Below are 17,625 nucleotides of genomic sequence, written 5' to 3' on the forward strand. Positions count from 1 at the left end.
TTTTGACTTTGTGCCTCCAAAAATTTTAATTATGTTAGTAGGGGCAGAGTGGAATATTCAGTTGAGCTGTTCTTGTTTTGGTGCCTCCGAAAACAAAAATTGTGTTAAGAGGGATTTGTTGAGGACAACTAGCCAATCCTTTTTGATTTTAATTATGTAAATTTATCATTTGACTTGGTGCCTTAAAAAACCTTAGATGTATAAGGAGGGGTTTTGTTGAGAACAACTTAAAGTATCCAGTTGTTTTTAACACTGTAAATATGTAATTTGACTTTGTTCCTTCAAAAGTTTTATTCATCTTAGGAGGGGCGTAGTGGGATGTCTAGATGAAATGTTCCTGATTTTGTGCATCTGAAAACTTTAACTGTTATAGAGCGTTCTTATTTGAATGGTTAGATGAGCTGTCTTGACTTTGTGCCTCGAAAAATTTTAATTGTGTTGAGAGTATCTGCTGACGAAAACGTGCCATGCCGTACTGTTTTCAATACTGTAACTTTATCATTTGACTTTGTGCCTCCAAAAACCTTATTTGTGTTACGACTGGCTTAGTGGAATGTTTAGATGAGCTGTTTTTGACTTTGTGCCTCCAAAAACTTTAATTATGTTAGTAGGGGCAGAGTGGAATATTCAGTAGAGCTGTTCTTGTTTTGGTGCCTCTGAAAACAAAAATTGTGTTAAGAGGGATTTGTTGAGAACAACAAGCCAATCCTTTTTGATTTTAATAATTTAAATTTATCATTTGACTTGGTGCCTCAAAAAACCTCAGATGTATAAGGAGGATTTTTGTTGAGAACAACTTAAGATATCCAGTTGTTTTTAATACTGTAAATATATCATTTCACTTTGTTCCTTCAAAAACTATATTCATCTTAGGAGGGGCGTAATGGGATGTCTAGATGAAATGCTCCTCAATTTGTGCATCTAAAAACATTAGCTGTTATAGGGCTTTTTTGAATGATTAGGTGAGCTGTCTTGACTTTGTTCCTCGAAATTTTTTTATTGTGTCGAGAGTATTTGGTGAGGACAACTTGCCATGCCGTACTGTTTTCAATACTGTAACTTTATCATTTGACCTTGTGCCTCCAAAAACCTTAGTTGAGTTACGACGGGTTTAGTGGAATGTTTAGGTGAGCTGTTTTTGGCTCTATGCCTCTAAAAACCTCAATTGTGTTAAGAGGGATTCGGTGGAGACAATTTGCTATTCCGTATTGTTTCTAATACTAGCAAATGATCAATTGACTTGGTGCCTGCAAAAACTTTAGATGTGTTAGGAGGGGCGTAGTTGGATGTTTATGGGAGTTGTTCCTGATTTCGTGCCTCCATCACTTTAATATCATTAGGGGGGCTTTGTTGTGCACTCTTACCAAACCGTGTTCTTTTCAAAACTGTAAATTTATCATTTGACTTTGTGCCTCCAAAAACCTTTATTGAGTTAGAAGGTGCTCAGTTTTGTGTGGACAACTTGCAATGCGGTATTTTACTCTAATGTTGTAAACTGATCGTTTGCATTTGTGCCTCGAAAAATCTTAGTTGTTTTAGGAGTGACTTTGTGGAACGTTTAGGTGAATTGTTATTGAATTTGTGCCTCCAAAAATCCTAATTGTGTTAGGAGAGGCCTTGTTGAGGACAATTTGCAATGCCGTTTTTTCTTGAATGCTTTATATTTGTCATTTGTCTTTGTGCCTCCAAAAAGCTTAGTTGTGCTAGGAGATGATTAGTGGAATGTTTAGCTGAGCTGTTCTTGACTTCGTGCCTCCAAAAATTTTAGTTTTGTTAGTAGGGGCAGAGTGGAGAATTCAGTTGAGCTGTGATTGTTTTGGTGCCTCCGAAAACATAAATTGTGTTAAGAGGGATTTGTTGAGGACAACAAGCCAATCCATTTTGATTTTAATAATGTAAAAATATCATTAGACTTTGTGCCTCAAAAAAGCTTAGTTGTTGAAGGAGGGGTTTTGTTGAGGACAACTTAAAATGTCAAGTTGTTTTTAATACTGTAAAAATTTTATTGGACTTTGTTCCTTGAAAAACTATATTAATCTTAGGAGGGGCGTAGTGGGATGTTTAGATGAAATGTTCCTGATTTTGTACATCTAAAAACACTAAGTGTAATAGGGCGGTCTTAGTTGAATAATAACATGAGCTGTTTTTGACTTTGTGCCTCGAAAAACTTTAATTGTATTAAGAGGGCTTTGTTGGAGACAACTTGACAAGCCGTATTGTTTTCAATACTTCAATTTCATCATTTCACTTTGTGCCTCCAAAAATCTTAGTTGTGTTACGACGGGCTTAGTGGAATGTTTAGGCGAGCTGTTTTTGACTTTGAGCCTCGAGAATTTTTAATTGTGTTGAGAGGGATTTGTTGAGAACAACTTGCCATGCCGTATTGTTTTAAATACTGTAAATTTATCATTTGACTTTGTGCCTCCAAAAACCTTGATTTTGTTAGACGGTGCTCATTTGTGTGTGAACAACTTGCGATGCGGTATTTTACTCTAATGTTGTACACTGATCGTTTGCGTTTGTGCATCGAAAAATCTTAGTTGTTCAGGAGGGGCTAGTAGAATGTTTAGCTGAGCTTTTCTTGACTTCGTGCCTCCAAAACCTTTAGTTGTGTTAGCAGGGGCAGAGTGGAATATTCAGTTGAGCTGTTCTTGTTTTGGTGCCTCCAAAACATAAATTGTGTTAAGAGCGATTTGTTGAAGACAACAAGCCATGCCTTTTTGATTTTATTAATGTAAATTTATCATTTGACTTTGTGCCTCAAAAAACAATAGTGGTCAAGTTGTTTTTATTACTGTAAATTTATCATTTGATTTTGTTCCTCCAAAAACTATATTCAACTTAGGAGGGGCGCAGTGAGATATTTAGGTGAAATGTTCCTAATTATGTGCATCTAAAAACATTAACTGTTATAGGTCGGTCTTAGTTGAATGATAAGATGAGCTGTTCTTCAATTTGTGCCTCGAAAAGTTTTAATTGTAGTATGAGGGATTTGTCGGATACAACTTGCCATGCCGTTTTCTTTTCGATACTTTAATTTTATCATTTGACTTTGAGCCTCCAAAAGCTTCAGCTGTGTTGAGATGGGCTTAGTGGAAGGTTTAGGTGAGCTGTTTTTGATTTTGTGCCTTCAAAACGTTTAATTGTGTTAAGAGGGATTTGTTAAGGACAACTTGCCATGCCGTATTCTTTTTAGTACTGTAATTTTATCATTTGACTTTGTGCCTCCAAAAACCTTAGTTGTGTCACGACGGGCTCAATGGAATGTTTAGGTCAGCTGTTTTTGACTTTGTGCCACCAAAATTTTTAATTGTGTTAAGAGTGACTTGTTGAGGACAACTTGCAATGCCGTATTCTTTTTATACTGTAATTTTATCATTTGACTTTTTGCCTCCAAAAACCTTAGTTGTGTTACGACGAGCTTAGAGGAATGTTTGGGCGAGCTGTTTTTGTCTTTTTGCCTCGAAAAAAATTAATTGTGTTAAAAGGAGTTTGTTGAGAACAACTTGCCATTCCGTATTGTTTTTAATACTGTAAATTTATCATTTGACTTTGTGCCTCCAAAAATCTTGATTGTGTTTGAAGGGGCTCATTTGTGTGTGGACAACTTGCAATGCGGTATTTTACTCTAATGCAAACTGATCGTTTGCATTTGTTTCTCGAAAAATCTTAGTTGTTTTAGGAGGGGCTTTGTGGAATGTTTAGATGAGCTGTTCTTGACTTCGTGCCTCCAAAAACCTTAATTATGTTACGAGAGGCCTTGTTGAGGACAACTTGCAATGCCGTTTTTTTTAAAATAATTTAAATTGGTCATTTGACTTTGTGCCTCCAAAAAGCTTAGTTGTGTTAGGAGGGGCTAGTGGAATGATTACTGAATTTTTCCTGACTTCGTGCCTCCAAAGACTTTAGTTGTGTTATTAGGGGCAGAGTGGAATATTCAGTTGAGTTGTTCTTGTTTTGGTGCCTCCAAAAGCATAAATTGTGTTAAGAGGGATTTGTTGCGAACAACAAGCCATGCCGTTTTGATTTTAATAATGTAAATTTATCATTTGTCTTTGTGCCTCAAAAAACTTTAATTGTGTTAGGAGAGACCTTGTTGAGGAAAATTTGCAATACCGTACTTTTTCAAATGCCTTAAATTGGTCATTTGACTTTGTGGTTCCAAAAATCTTTGTTGTGTTAGAACTTGCTTAGTGGAATAATTAGGTGAGCTGTTCTTGACTTTGCACCGTCGAAACTTTATAATTGTGTTAAGAGGGACTTGGTGAGGACAACTTGCAGTTACGTATTATTTTGAATACTGTAAATCTTTTATTTGACTTTGTGCCTCCAATAGCCTTAATTGTGTTAGGAGGGGAATATTTAGACGTTTAAAAGGTTTTTTTTTCTGATTTTTTCCGTTTTCTTCTTTAATGCTGTAAGTTGATCATTTGTCATTTTGCCTCCAAGAACCTTAGTTGTGTTACGACGGGCTTAGTATAATGTTTAGGTGAGCTGTTTTTGACTTTGTGCCTAAATTTTTTTAAATTGTGTTAAGAGGGATTTCTTGAGGACAAATTGCCATGCCATAATGTTTTTGATACTGTAATTTTATCATTTGACTTTGTACGTCCAAAAGCTTTAGTTGTGTTACGACGGGCTTAAAGGAATGTTTAAGTGCGCTGTTTTGGACTTTTTGCCTCGAAAAATTTTAATTGTATTAAGAGGGATTTGTTGGAGACAACATGCCATGCCGTATTGTTTTCAATACTTCAATTTTATCATTGACTTCGTGCCTCCAAAAACCTTTGTTGTTCAAGGAGGGGATTTGTTGAGGACGACTTACAATGTCAAGTTGTTTTTAATACTGTAAATATTTTATTTGACTTTGTTCCTTCAAAAACTATATTAATCTTAGGAGGGGCGTAGTGGGATGTTTAGATGAAATGTTCCTGATTTTGTACATCTAAAAACATTAAGTGTATTAGGGCGGTCTAAGTTGAATGATAAAATGAGCTGTTCTTGACTTTGCGCCTCGAAAAACTTTAATTGTATTAGAGGGATTTGTTGGAGACAACTTGCCAAGCCGTTTTGTTTTCAATACTTCAATTTAATCATTTGACTTTCTGCCTCCAAAAACCATAGATGTGTTACGACGGGCTTAGTGAAATGTTTAGGCGAGCTGTTTTTGACTTTGAGCCTCGAAAAATTTTAATTTTGTTGAGAGGTATTTGTTGAGAACAACTTGCCATGCCGTATTGTTTTTATACTGTAGTTTTATCATCTGACTTTTTGCATCCAAAAACGTTAGTTGTGTTACGACGGGCTTAGTGGAATGCTTAGTCGAGCTGTTTCTGACTTTGTGCCTCCAAAAATTTTAATTGTGTTGAGAGGGATTTGTTGAGATCAACTTGCCATGCCGTATTGTTTTAAGTACTGTAAATTTATCATTAGACTTTGTACCTCCAAAAACCTTGATTGTGTTAGACGGTGCTCATTTGTGTGTGAACAACTTGCGATGCAGTATTTTACTCTAATGTTGTACACTGATCGTTTGCGTTTGTGCCTCGAAAAATCTTAGTTGTTTAGGAGATGATTAGTGGAATGTTTAGCTGAGCTTTTCTTGACTTTGTGCCTCCAAAAACTTCAGTTGTGTTAACAGGGGCAGGGTGGAATATTCAGTTGAGCTGTTCTTGTTTTGGTGCCTCCAAAACATAAATTATGTTAAGAGCGATTTGTTGAAGAAAACAAGCCATGCCTTTTTGATTTTATTAATGTAAATTTATCATTTGACTTTGTGCCTCAAAAAACAATTGTGGTTTAAGGAGGGGTTTTGTTGAGGACAACTTACAATCTCAAGTTGTTTTTAATACTGTAAATTTATCATTTGATTTTGTTCCTCCAAAAACTATATTCAACTTAGGAGGGGCGTAGTGGGATATATAGGTGAAATTTTTCTAATTTTGTGCATCTAAAAACATTAACTGTTATAGGTCGGTCTTAATTGAATGATAAGATGAGCTGTTCTTCACTTTGTGCCTCGAAAAATTTTATTTGTACTAAGAGGGATTTGTCGGAGACAACTTGCCATGCCGTTTTGTTTTCGATACTTTAATTTTTTCATTTGACTTTGAGCATCCAAAAACTTTAGATGTGTTGAGATGGGCTTAGTGGAAGGTTTAGGTGAGCTGTTTTTGACTTTGTGCCTCCAAAAGGTTTAATTGTGTTAAGAGGGATTTGTTGAGGACAACTTGCCATGCCGTATTGTTTTTAGTACTGTAATTTTATCATTTGACTTTTTGCCTCCAAAAACCTTAGTTGTGTTACGACGAGCTTAGTGGAATGTTTGGGCAAGCTGGTTTTGTCTTTTTGCCTCGAAAAAATTTAATTGTGTTAAAAGGAGTTTGTTGAGAACAACTTGCCATGTGTATTGTTTTTAATACTGTAAATTTATCATTTGACTTCGTGCCTCCAAAAATCTTGATTGTGTTTGAAGGGTCTCCTTTGTGTGTGGACAACTTGCAATGCGGTATTTTTCTCTATTTGTACACTGATCGTTTGCGTTTGTGCCTCGAAAAATCTTAGTTGTTTTAGGAGGGGCTTTGTGGAATGTTTAGATGAACTGTTCTTGACTTCGTGCCTCCAAAAACCTTAATTATGTTACGAGAGGCCTTGTTGAGGACAACTTGCAGTGCCGTATTTTTTAAAATAATTTAAATTGGTCATTTGACTTTGTGCCTCCAAAAAGCTTAATTGTGTTAGGATGGGCTAGTGGAATGATTAGCTGAGCTTTTCCTGACTTCGTGCCTCCAAAAACTTTAGTTGTGTTATTAGGGGCAGAATGGAATATTCAGTTGAGCTCTTCTTGTTTTGGTACCTCCAAAAGCATAAATTGTGTTAAGAGGGATTTGTTGAGAACAACCAGCCATGCCGTTTTGATTTTAATAATGTAAATTCATCATTTGTCTTTGTGCCTCAAAAAACCTTAATTGTGTTAGGAGAGGCCTTGTTGAGGAAAACTTGCAATGCCGTACTTTTTGAACTTCCTTAAATTGGTCATTTGACTTTTTGGTTCCAAAAAGCTTTGTTGTATTAGAACTTGCTTAGTGGAATAATTAGGTGAGCTGTTCTTGACTTTGATCCGCCGAAAATTTTTAACTTCTGTTAAGAGGGACTTGGTGAGGACAACTTGCAGTTACGTATTGTTTGGAATACTGTAAATCTATTATTTGACTTTGTGCCTCCAATAGCTTTAATTGTGTTAGGAGGGGAATATTTGGATGTTTAAAAGGTTTTTTTTTCTGATTTTTTCCCGTTTTTTTCTTAAATGCTGTAAGTTGATCAATTGTCATTGTGCCTCCAAGAACCTTAGTTGTGTTACGATGGGCTTAGTAGAATGTTAAGGTGAGCTGTTTTTGTCTTTGTGCCTAAATTTTTTTAAATTGTGTTAAGAGGGATTTGTTGAGGACAAAATGCCATGCCGTATTGTTTTTGATACTGTAATTTTATCATTTGATTTGTGCGTCCAAAAGTTTCAGTTGTGTTACGACGGGCTAAGTGGAAAGTTAAGGCGAGCTGTTTCTGACTTTGTGCATCGAAATTTTTTTAAATTGTGTTGAGAGGGATTTGTTGAGAACAACTTGCATTGCCGTTTTGTTTTTACTACTGTAAACTTATCATTTGACTTTGTGCCTCCAAAAATCTTGATTGTGTTAGAAGGGCTCAGCATTGCGGTGTTTTACTCTAATGTTGTATGCTCAAAAATGCGTTTGTGCCTCAAAAAATCTCAGTTGTTTTAGGAGGGGCTTTGTGGAATGTTTAGGTGAGCTGTTCTTGACTTCGTGCCTCAAAAAACCTTAATTGTGCTAGGAGAGGTCTTGTTGAGGACAACTTGCTATGCCGTACTTTTTTAATGCTTAAATTGGACTTTTGACACTGTGCCTCCAAAAATCTTTGTTGTGGTAGAACGTGCTTACTGAAATATTTAGGTGAGCTATTCTTGACTTTGCGCCTCCAATTTTTTTTTGTTAAGAGTGACTTGGTGAGGACAACTTGCAATTCCGTGTTGTTTTGACTACTGTAAATATCTTATTTGACTCTGTGCTTCCAATAGCCTTTACTGTGTTAGGAGGGGAGTAGTTGGATGTTCAAAAAGGTTGTTTTTGACTTAGCGCTCCAAAAGTTTAATTGCACTAGAAGGGCCTTAGTTGTGGACAACTGCACTGCCGTATTTTACTTCAATGCTGAAAGTCATTGTGTCTCCAAAAACCTTAGTCAGGTTGGTAGCGTCTTAGTGGAACATTTAGTTGAGCTCTGCTTGACTTCGTGCCTCCAAAAACCTTATTTATTTTGGTAGGGGCTTAGTTAGATATTTACGTGAGTCTTTCCTAATTTTGTGCCTCCAGAAATTTCAATTGTGTTGAGAGAGATTTGTTGAGGACAACTTGCAATGCTGTATTTTGTTTTAATGCTGTAAATTGTTGTTTTGCCTTCGTGCCTCCAAAAGTCTTAATTGTGTTAGTAGGGTCTAAGGTTTTTGGAGGCACAGTGTCAAGAACAACTCACCTAAATATTCCTCTACGCCCCTCCCAGCTCAGTTGAACTGTTCTTGTTTTGGTGCCTCCACAAACTTTGATTGTTTTCAGAAAGTTTTGTTGAGGACAACATGCCATGGCGTAATGTTTTTAGTAATGTAAACTTATCATTTGACTTTGTGCCTCCAAAAACTTTAATTGTGTTGAGAGAGAATTGTTAAGGGCAACATGCCATGCATATTGTTTTTTTAAAACAGCAAAATTGTCATACCGCATTGTTTCTCTAAAAACTTTAGTTGTGTTAAAACGGGCTTAGTGGAGTGTTTAGGTGAGCTGTTCTTGACGTTGTGCCTCCAAAATTTTCAATTGCGTTAAGAGTGATTTGGTGAGGACAACTTACCATTCCGTATTTTTTTGATACTGTAAGTTTATCTTTTGGCATTGCGGCTCCAAAATTTTTTTATCTTAGGAGGGGCGTAGCTGGTTCTTTAGGTGAGTTGTTCCTGACGATGTGCCTCCAAAAACCTCAATTGTGTTAGGAGGGGCTTTATTGAGTACAACATGCCATGCCGTTTTGTTTTTTAAAACTGCAAAATTGGCATATCACATTGTTTCTCCAAAAACTTTAGTTGTGTTAGGATGGGCTCAGTGGAATGTTTAGTGGAGCTGTTCTTGACTTTTTGCCTCCACAAACCTCAATTGTGTTGGGGGAGGGGGCTTTCTTGAGGACAGTTTGCAAGGCCGTATTTTATCTTATGCTATAAATTGATTATTTGTCCTTAGTCCTGCAAAAAAACTTAGTTGTGTTAGGACGGGCTTAGTGGAATGTTTAGATGAGCTGTTTTTGACTTTGTGCCTTGAAAAATTTTAATTGTGTTAAGAGTGATTTGGTGAGGACAACATACCATTCCGTAATTTTTTGATATTGTAAGTTTATCTTTTGGCATTGTGGCTCCAAAATTTTATTTATCTTAGGAGGAGCGTAGCTGGTTCTTTAGGTGAGTTGTTCCTGACGATGTGCCTCCAAAAACCTTAGTTGTGTTAGGAGGGACTTAGTTGAGGACAACTTTCAAATTCATATTTTCTTTTATTGCTGTGAAATGATTATTTGCCTTTGTGCCTCCAAAAAGTTTAGTAGTGTTAGGAGTGGCTTAGTGGATTGTTTAGGTGAGCTGTTCTTGACTTTGTGCCTCGAAAAATTTCAATTGCGTTAAGATGGATATGTTGAGGACAACTTATCATTCCGTATTAATACTATAAATTTATCAATCGACATTGTGCCTCCAAAAACTTTGTTTATCATAGGAGGTGCGTAGTTAGTTGGCTGTTAAGGTGTGATGTTACTGACATTTTACTTCCAAAACCCTAGTTGTGTTAGGAGGGACTTAGTGAAATTTTTAGAAGAGCTGTTCTTGACTTTGTGGCTACAAAATTTTCAGATGGATATGTTGATGGATATGTTGAGCACAACTTATCATTTCTTTTTTTTATAATACTGTAAAATTATCAATCGACGTTGTGCCTCCAAAAACATTGTTAATCATAGGAGGTGCGTAGTTGGATGTTTAGGTATGATGTTCCTGACATTGTGACTCCGAAAATCTTAGTTGTGTTAGGAGGGGCTTAGTTGAGGACAACTTGCAATATCGTTTTTCTTTTATTGCTGTAAAACGGTTATTTGCCTTTGTGCTTCCAAAAAGCTTAGTAGTGTTAGGAGGGGCTTAGTGGAATATTCAGTTGAGCTGTTCTTGTTTTGGTACCTCCAAAAGCATAAATTGTGTTAAGAGGGATATGTTGAGAACAACCAGCCATGCCGTTTTGATTTTAATACTGTAAATTCATCATTTGTCTTTGTGCCTCAAAAAACCTTAATTGTGTTAGGAGAGGCCTTGTTGAGGAAAACTTGCAATGCCGTACTTTTTGAACTTCCTTAAATTGGTCATTTGATTTTTGGTTCCAAAAAGCTTTGTTGTATTAGAACTTGCTTAGTGGAATAATTAGGTGAGCTGTTCTTGACTTTGATCCGCCGAAAATTTTTAACTTTTGTTAAGAGGGACTTGGTGAGGACAACTTGCAGTTACGTATTGTTTTGAATACTGTAAATCTATTATTTGACTTTGTGCCTCCAATAGCTTTAATTGTGTTAGGAGGGGAATATTTGGATGTTTAAAAGGTTTTTTTTCTGACTTTTTTCCGTTTTTTTCTTAAATGCTGTAAGTTGATCATTTGTCATTGTGCCTCCAAGAACCTTAGTTGTGTTACGACGGGCTAAGTAGAATGTTAAGGTGAGCTGTTTTTGTCTTTGTGCCTAATTTTTTTTAAATTGTGTTAAGAGGGGTTTGTTGAGGACAAAATGCCATGCCGTATTGTTTTTGATACTGTAATTTTATCGTTTGATTTGTGCATCCAAAAGATTCAGTTGTGTTACGACGGGCTAAGTGGAATGTTAAGGCGAGCTGTTTCTGACTTTGTGCATCGAATTTTTTTTAAACTGTGTTGAGAGGGATTTGTTGAGAACAACTTGCATTGCCGTTTTGTTTTTACTACTGTAAACTTATCATTTGACTTTGTGCCTCCAAAAACCTTGATTGTGTTAGAGGGGCTCAGCAATGCGGTGTTTTACTCTAATGTTGTATGCTCAAAAATACGTTTGTGCCTCAAAAAATCTCAGTTGTTTTAGGAGGGGCTTTGTGGAATGTTTAGGTGAGCTGTTCTTGACTTCGTGCCTCAAAAAACCTTAATTGTGCTAGGAGAGGTCTTGTTGAGGACAACTTGCAATGCCGTACTTTTTTAATGCTTAAATTGGACTTTTGACACTGTGCCTCCAAAAATCTTTGTTGTGTTAGAACGTGCTTACTGAAATATTTAGGTGAGCTATTCTTGACTTTGCGCCTCCAATTTTTTTTTGTTAAGAGTGACTTGGTGAGGACAACTTGCAATTCCGTGTTGTTTTGACTACTGTAAATATCTTATTTGACTCTGTGCTTCCAATAGCCTTTACTGTGTTAGGAGGGGAGTAGTTGGATGTTCAAAAAGGTTGTTTTTGACTTAGCGCTCCAAAAGTTTAATTGCACTAGAAGGGCCTTAGTTGTGGACAACTGCACTGCCGTATTTTACTTCAATGCTGAAAGTCATTGTGTCTCCAAAAATCTTAGTCAGGTTGGTAGCGTCTTAGTGGAACATTTAGTTGAGCTCTGCTTGACTTCGTGCCTCCAAAAACCTTATTTATTTTGGTAGGGGCTTAGTTAGATATTTACGTGAGTCTTTCCTAATTTTGTGCCTCCAGAAATTTCAATTGTGTTGAGAGAGATTTGTTGAGGACAACTTGCAATGCTGTATTTTGTTTTAATGCTGTAAATTGTTGTTTTGCCTTCGTGCCTCCAAAAGTCTTAATTGTGTTAGTAGGGTCGAAGGTTTTTGGAGGCACAGTGTCAAGAACAACTCACCTAAATATTCCTCTACGCCCCTCCCAGTTCAGTTGAACTGTTCTTGTTTTGGTGCCTCCACAAACTTTGATTGTTTTCAGAAAGTTTTGTTGAGGACAACATGCCATGGCGTAATGTTTTTAGTAATGTAAACTTATCATTTGACTTTGTGCCTCCAAAAACTTTAATTGTGTTGAGAGAGAATTGTTAAGGGCAACATGCCATGCATATTGTTTTTTTAAAACAGCAAAATTGTCATACCACATTGTTTCTCTAAAAACTTTAGTTGTGTTAAAACGGGCTTAGTGGAGTGTTTAGGTGAGCTGTTCTTGACGTTGTGCCTCCACGAACCTCAATTGTTTTAGGAGCGGCTTTATTGAGGACAACTTGCATTGCCGTATGCCATTTCAATGCTGTAAATAGATCATTTGCCTTTCTGACTCCAAAAACCTTATTCGTGTTAGGAGCAGCTCAGTGGAATGTTTAGTTGAGCTGTTCTTGACTTTGTGCCCCTAAAAACCTCAACTGTGTTAGGAGAGGCTTTCATTAGGACATCTTGCAATGCCGTATTTTATTTTTATGCTATAAATTGATCAGTTGTCCTTATTACTCTAAAAAATCTTACTTGTGTTAGGACGGTCTTAGTGGAATGTTTAGGTGAGCTGATCTTGACTTTGTGCCTCCAAAATTTTCAATTGCGTTAAGAGTGATTTGGTGAGGACAACTTACCATTCCGTATTTTTTTGATAATGTAAGTTTATCTTTTGGCATTGCGGCTCCAAAATTTTTTTTATCTTAGGAGGGGCGTAGCTGGTCCTTTAGGTGAGTTGTTCCTGACGTTGTGCCTCCAAAAACCTTAGTTGTGTTCGGAGGGACTTAGTTGAGAACAACTTGCATATTCGTATTTTTTTCTTGCTGTGAAATGATTTTTTGCTTTTGTGCCTCCAAAAAGCTTAGAAGTGTTAGGAGTAGCTTAGTGGAATGTTTGATATGTTGAGGTCAAATAATCATTCCGTATTTTTTTAATTCTGTAAACTTATCAATCGACATTGTGCCTCCAAAAACTTTGTTTATCATAGGAGGTGCGTAGTTGGATGTTTAGTTGTGATGTTACTGACATTTTGCTTCCAAAAACCTTAGTTGTGTTAGGAGGGACTTAGTGGAATTTTTAGAAGAGCTGTTCTTGACTTTGTGGCTCCAAAAATTTCAATTGTGTTAAGATGGATATGTTGAAGACAACTTATCCTTCCGTATTTTTTTAATATTGTAAATTTATCAATCGACATTGTGCCCCCAAAAACATTGTTTATCATAGGAGGTGCGTAGTTGGATGTTTAGGTGTGATATTTCTGACATTGTGCCTCCAAAAACCTTAGTTGTGTTAGGAGGGGCTTAGTTGAGGAACACTTGCAAAGTCGTATTTTTTTATTGCTGTAAAATGGTTATTTGCCTTTGTGCCTCCAAAATGCTTATTAGTGTTAGGAGGGGCTTAGTGGAGTGGTTAGGTGAGCTCTTCTTCAGTTTGTGCCTCGACAAACCTCAATTGTGTTAGGAGCGGCTTTATTGAGTACAACATGCCATGCCGTTTTGTTTTTTAAAGCTGCAAAATTGGCATATCACATTGTTTCTCCAAAAATTTAAGTTGTGTTAGGACGGGCTTAGTGGAGTGTTTAGGTGAGCTGTTCTTGACTTTGTGCCTCCACAAACCTCAATTGTGTTAGGAGGGGCTTTATTGAGTACAACATGCCATGCCGTTTTGTTTTTTAAAACTGCAAAATTGGCATATCACATTGTTTCTCCAAAAACTTTAGTTGTGTTAGGACGGGCTCAGTGGAATGTTTAGTGGAGCTGTTCTTGACTTTCTGCCTCCACAAACCTCAATTGTGTTGGGGGGGGGGGCTTTCTTGAGGACAATTTGCAAGGCCGTATTTTATCTTATGCTATAAATTGATTATTTGTCCTTAATCCTGCAAAAAAAACTTAGTTGTGTTAGGACGGGCTTAGTGGAATGTTTAGATGAGCTGTTTTTGACTTTGTGCCTTGAAAAATTTTAATTGTGTTAAGAGTGATTTGGTGAGGACAACATACCATTCCGTTATTTTTTAATATTGTAAGTTTATCTTTTGGCATTGTGGCTCCAAAATTTTATTTATCTTAGGAGGAGCGTAGCTGGTTCTTTAGGTGAGTTGTTCCTGACGATGTGCCTCCAAAAACCTTAGTTGTGTTAGGAGGGACTTAGTTGAGGACAACTTGAAAATTCATATTTTCTTTTATTGCTGTGAAATGATTATTTGCCTTTGTGCCTCCAAAAAGTTTAGTAGTGTTAGGAGTGGCTTAGTGGAATATTCAGTTGAGCTGTTCTTGTTTTGGTACCTCCAAAAGCATAAATTGTGTTAAGAGGGATTTGTTGAGAACAACCAGCCGTGCCGTTTTGATTTTAATAATGTAAATTCATCATTTGTCTTTGTGCCTCAAAAAACCTTAATTGTGTTAGGAGAGGCCTTGTTGAGGAAAACTTGCAATGCCGTACTTTTTGAACTTCCTTAAATTGGTCATTTGATTTTTGGTTCGGAGGGACTTAGTGAAATTTTTAGAAGAGCTGTTCTTGACTTTGTGGCTACAAAATTTTCAGATGGATATGTTGAGCACAACTTATCATTTCTTTTTTTTATAATACTGTAAAATTATCAATCGACGTTGTGCCTCCAAAAACATTGTTAATCATAGGAGGTGCGTAGTTGGATGTTTAGGTATGATGTTACTGACATTTTGCTTCCAAAAACCCTAGTTGTGTTAGGAGGGACTTAGTGAAATTTTTAGAAGAGCTGTTCTTGACTTAGTGGCTACAAAATTTTTAGATGGATATGTTGATGGATTTGTTGAGCACAACTTATCATTTCTTTTTTTTATAATACTGTAAAATTATCAATCGACGTTGTGCCTCCAAAAACATTGTTAATCATAGGAGCTGCGTAGTTGGATGTTTAGGTATGATGTTCCTGACATTGTGACTCCGAAAATCTTAGTTGTGTTAGGAGGGGCTTAGTTGAGGACAACTTGCAATATCGTTTTTTCTTTTATTGCTGTAAAACGGTTATTTGCCTTTGTGCTTCCAAAAAGCTTAGTAGTGTTAGGAGGGGCTTAGTGGAATTTTTAGTTGAGCTGTTCTTGTTTTCCTGCCTCCAAATACCTCAATTGTGTTAGGAGATGCTTTCTTGAGGACAACTTGCAATGCCGTATTTTATTTTAATACTATAAACTGATCGTTTGTCGTTATTCCTCCAAAACTTTTAATTGTGTTAGGGCGGGCCTAGTAAAGTTTTTAGGTGAGCTGATCTTGACTTTGTGCCTCCAAAATTGTGTTAAGAGAGATTTTGTGGGGAAAACTTGTCATTCCGTATTTTTTTGAATACTGTAATTTTTTCAATTGACATTGTGCCTCCAAAAATTGCCTCCTTGTTTATTATAGGAGGTGCGTAGTTGGATGCTTAGGTGTGATGTTCCGGACATTCTGCTTCCAAAATCCTTAGTTGTGCTAGAAGGGAATTAGTTGAGGACAATTTGCAAAGTGGTGTTTTCTTTTTTGCTGTAAAATGGTTATTTGCCTTTATGCCTCCAAAAACCTCAATTGTGTTAGTGGAGGCTTTCTTTGGGACATCTTGCGATGCCGTTTTTCATCTTAATGCTATAAATTGATCATTTGTCCTTATTCCTGCGAAAAATCTTAGTAGAGTTAGGACGATCTTAGTGGAATGTTCAGTTGAGCTGTTCATGACTTTGTGCTTCAACAACTTGCCATGCCCTATTGTTTTCAATAATGTAACTTTATCATTTGACTGTGTGCCTCCAAAAATCTTAGTTGTGTTAGGGCGGGCTTAGTGGAATGTTTAGGTGAGCTGATCTTGACTTTGTTTCTCCAAAAACTATGTTAATCTTAGGAGGGGCGTAGTTGGATGTTTAGGTGTGATGTTCCTGACATTGTGCTTCCATAAACCTTAGTTGGGTCAGGAGGGACTTAGTGGGATTTTTAGGTGAGCTGTTCTTGACTTTGTGGCCCCAAAATTTAATTGTGTTAAAAGGGATTTGGCGTGGACAACTTGCCCTTCCGTATTATTTTAATCTTGTAAAATTATCAATCGACATTGTGCCTCCAAAAACTTTGTTTATCATAGGAGGTGCGTAGTTGGATGTATAGGTGTGATGTTCCTGAAATTGTGGCCCCAAAAGATTTAATTGTGTTAAAAGGGATTTGGCGTGGACAACTTGCCCTTCCGTGATTTTTTAATACTGTAAGTTTATCAATAGACATTGTGCCTGGAAAAACTTCGTTTATCATAGGAGGTGCGTAGTTGTTGGGTGCTTAGGTGTGATGTTCAATGATCAATGAGCTTTGTGCCTCCATAATCCTTAGTTGTGTTAGGTAGGGCGCAGTTGGATCTTAAGGTGAGCTGTTCCTGGCGTGGTGCCTCCAAAACCCTAATTGTGTTAAGAGGGGCTTCGTTGTGAAAACTTGGAATGCGGTATTTTACTTAAATGTTGTAAAATGATCATTTGCGTTTTTGCCTCCAAAAACCTTCGTTGTGCTAGGAGGGGCGCAGCTTGCATGTTAAGGAGAATTTTCCCGACTTTGTGCCTCCAAAAACATTAGTTGTGATTGGAGTGACTTAGTTGAGGACAACTTGCAATCCATCTTTTATTTTATTGCGGTTAACTGACCAATTGCATTTGTGCCTTCAAAAAGTTCAGTTGTCTTAGGAGGGACTTAGTGGAATGTTCAGGTGAGCTGTTCTTGACTTTGTGGCCCCAAAAATTTTTAATTGTGTTAAGAGAGATTTGGTGAGAACAACTTGCCATTCCGTTTTTTTTGAAAACTGTAAATTTATCAATTGACATTGTGCCTCCGAAAACTTTGTTTGTCATATGAGGTGCGTAGTTGGGTGTTTAGGTGTTATTTTCCTGACATTGTGCCACCAAAAACCTAAGTTTTGTTAGGAGGGACTTAGTTGAGGACAACTTTCCATGCCGTTTTGTTTTTTACTAATGTAATAGTATCATTTGACTTTGTGCCTCAAAAAACCTTATTGTGTGAAGAGGGGTTTTGTTGAGGACATCTTGCAAGGCCATGTTTTGTTTTAATGCTGTAAATTTATCATTTGACTTTGTTCCTCCAAAAACTTTTTTGATCGATTTTGTGCATATGAAAACACTCCTAAGGACGATCTTAGTGGAATGTTTAGGTGAGCTGTTCTTGACTTCGTGCTTCAAAAATTTGTCATGCCCTCTTGTTTTCAAAATTGTAATTTTATCATTTGACTTTGTGCCTCCAAAACCTTAGTTGTGTTAGGACTGTCTTAGTGGAAAGCTTAGGCGAGTTGTTCTTGACTTTGTGCCTCCAAAATCTTGTTCCAAAAGATGTAAATGTTGAGGACAATTTGCCGCGCCAATGTGTTTTTAAAATTGTATTTTTATCATTTGATTTTAGGCCTCCAAAACCCATAGTTGTAGTAGGACGGGTGTAGTGGAAAGTTGAGGTGAGCTGTTCCTGATTTTGTGCGTCCAAAAACCCTAATTGTGTTCAGTGGGATATGGTGACGATATCTTTCCATTCAGCATTGTTTTTAATTATTTAAAATTATCAGTTGATTTGGTGCTCCGAAAACCACAGTGCTCTTAGGACGGGTTTAGTG

The sequence above is a fragment of the Symsagittifera roscoffensis genome, chromosome 2, assembly GCF_963678635.1.
Source record: "Symsagittifera roscoffensis chromosome 2, txSymRosc1.1, whole genome shotgun sequence".
Classification (NCBI taxonomy): Eukaryota; Metazoa; Xenacoelomorpha; order Acoela; family Convolutidae; genus Symsagittifera; species Symsagittifera roscoffensis.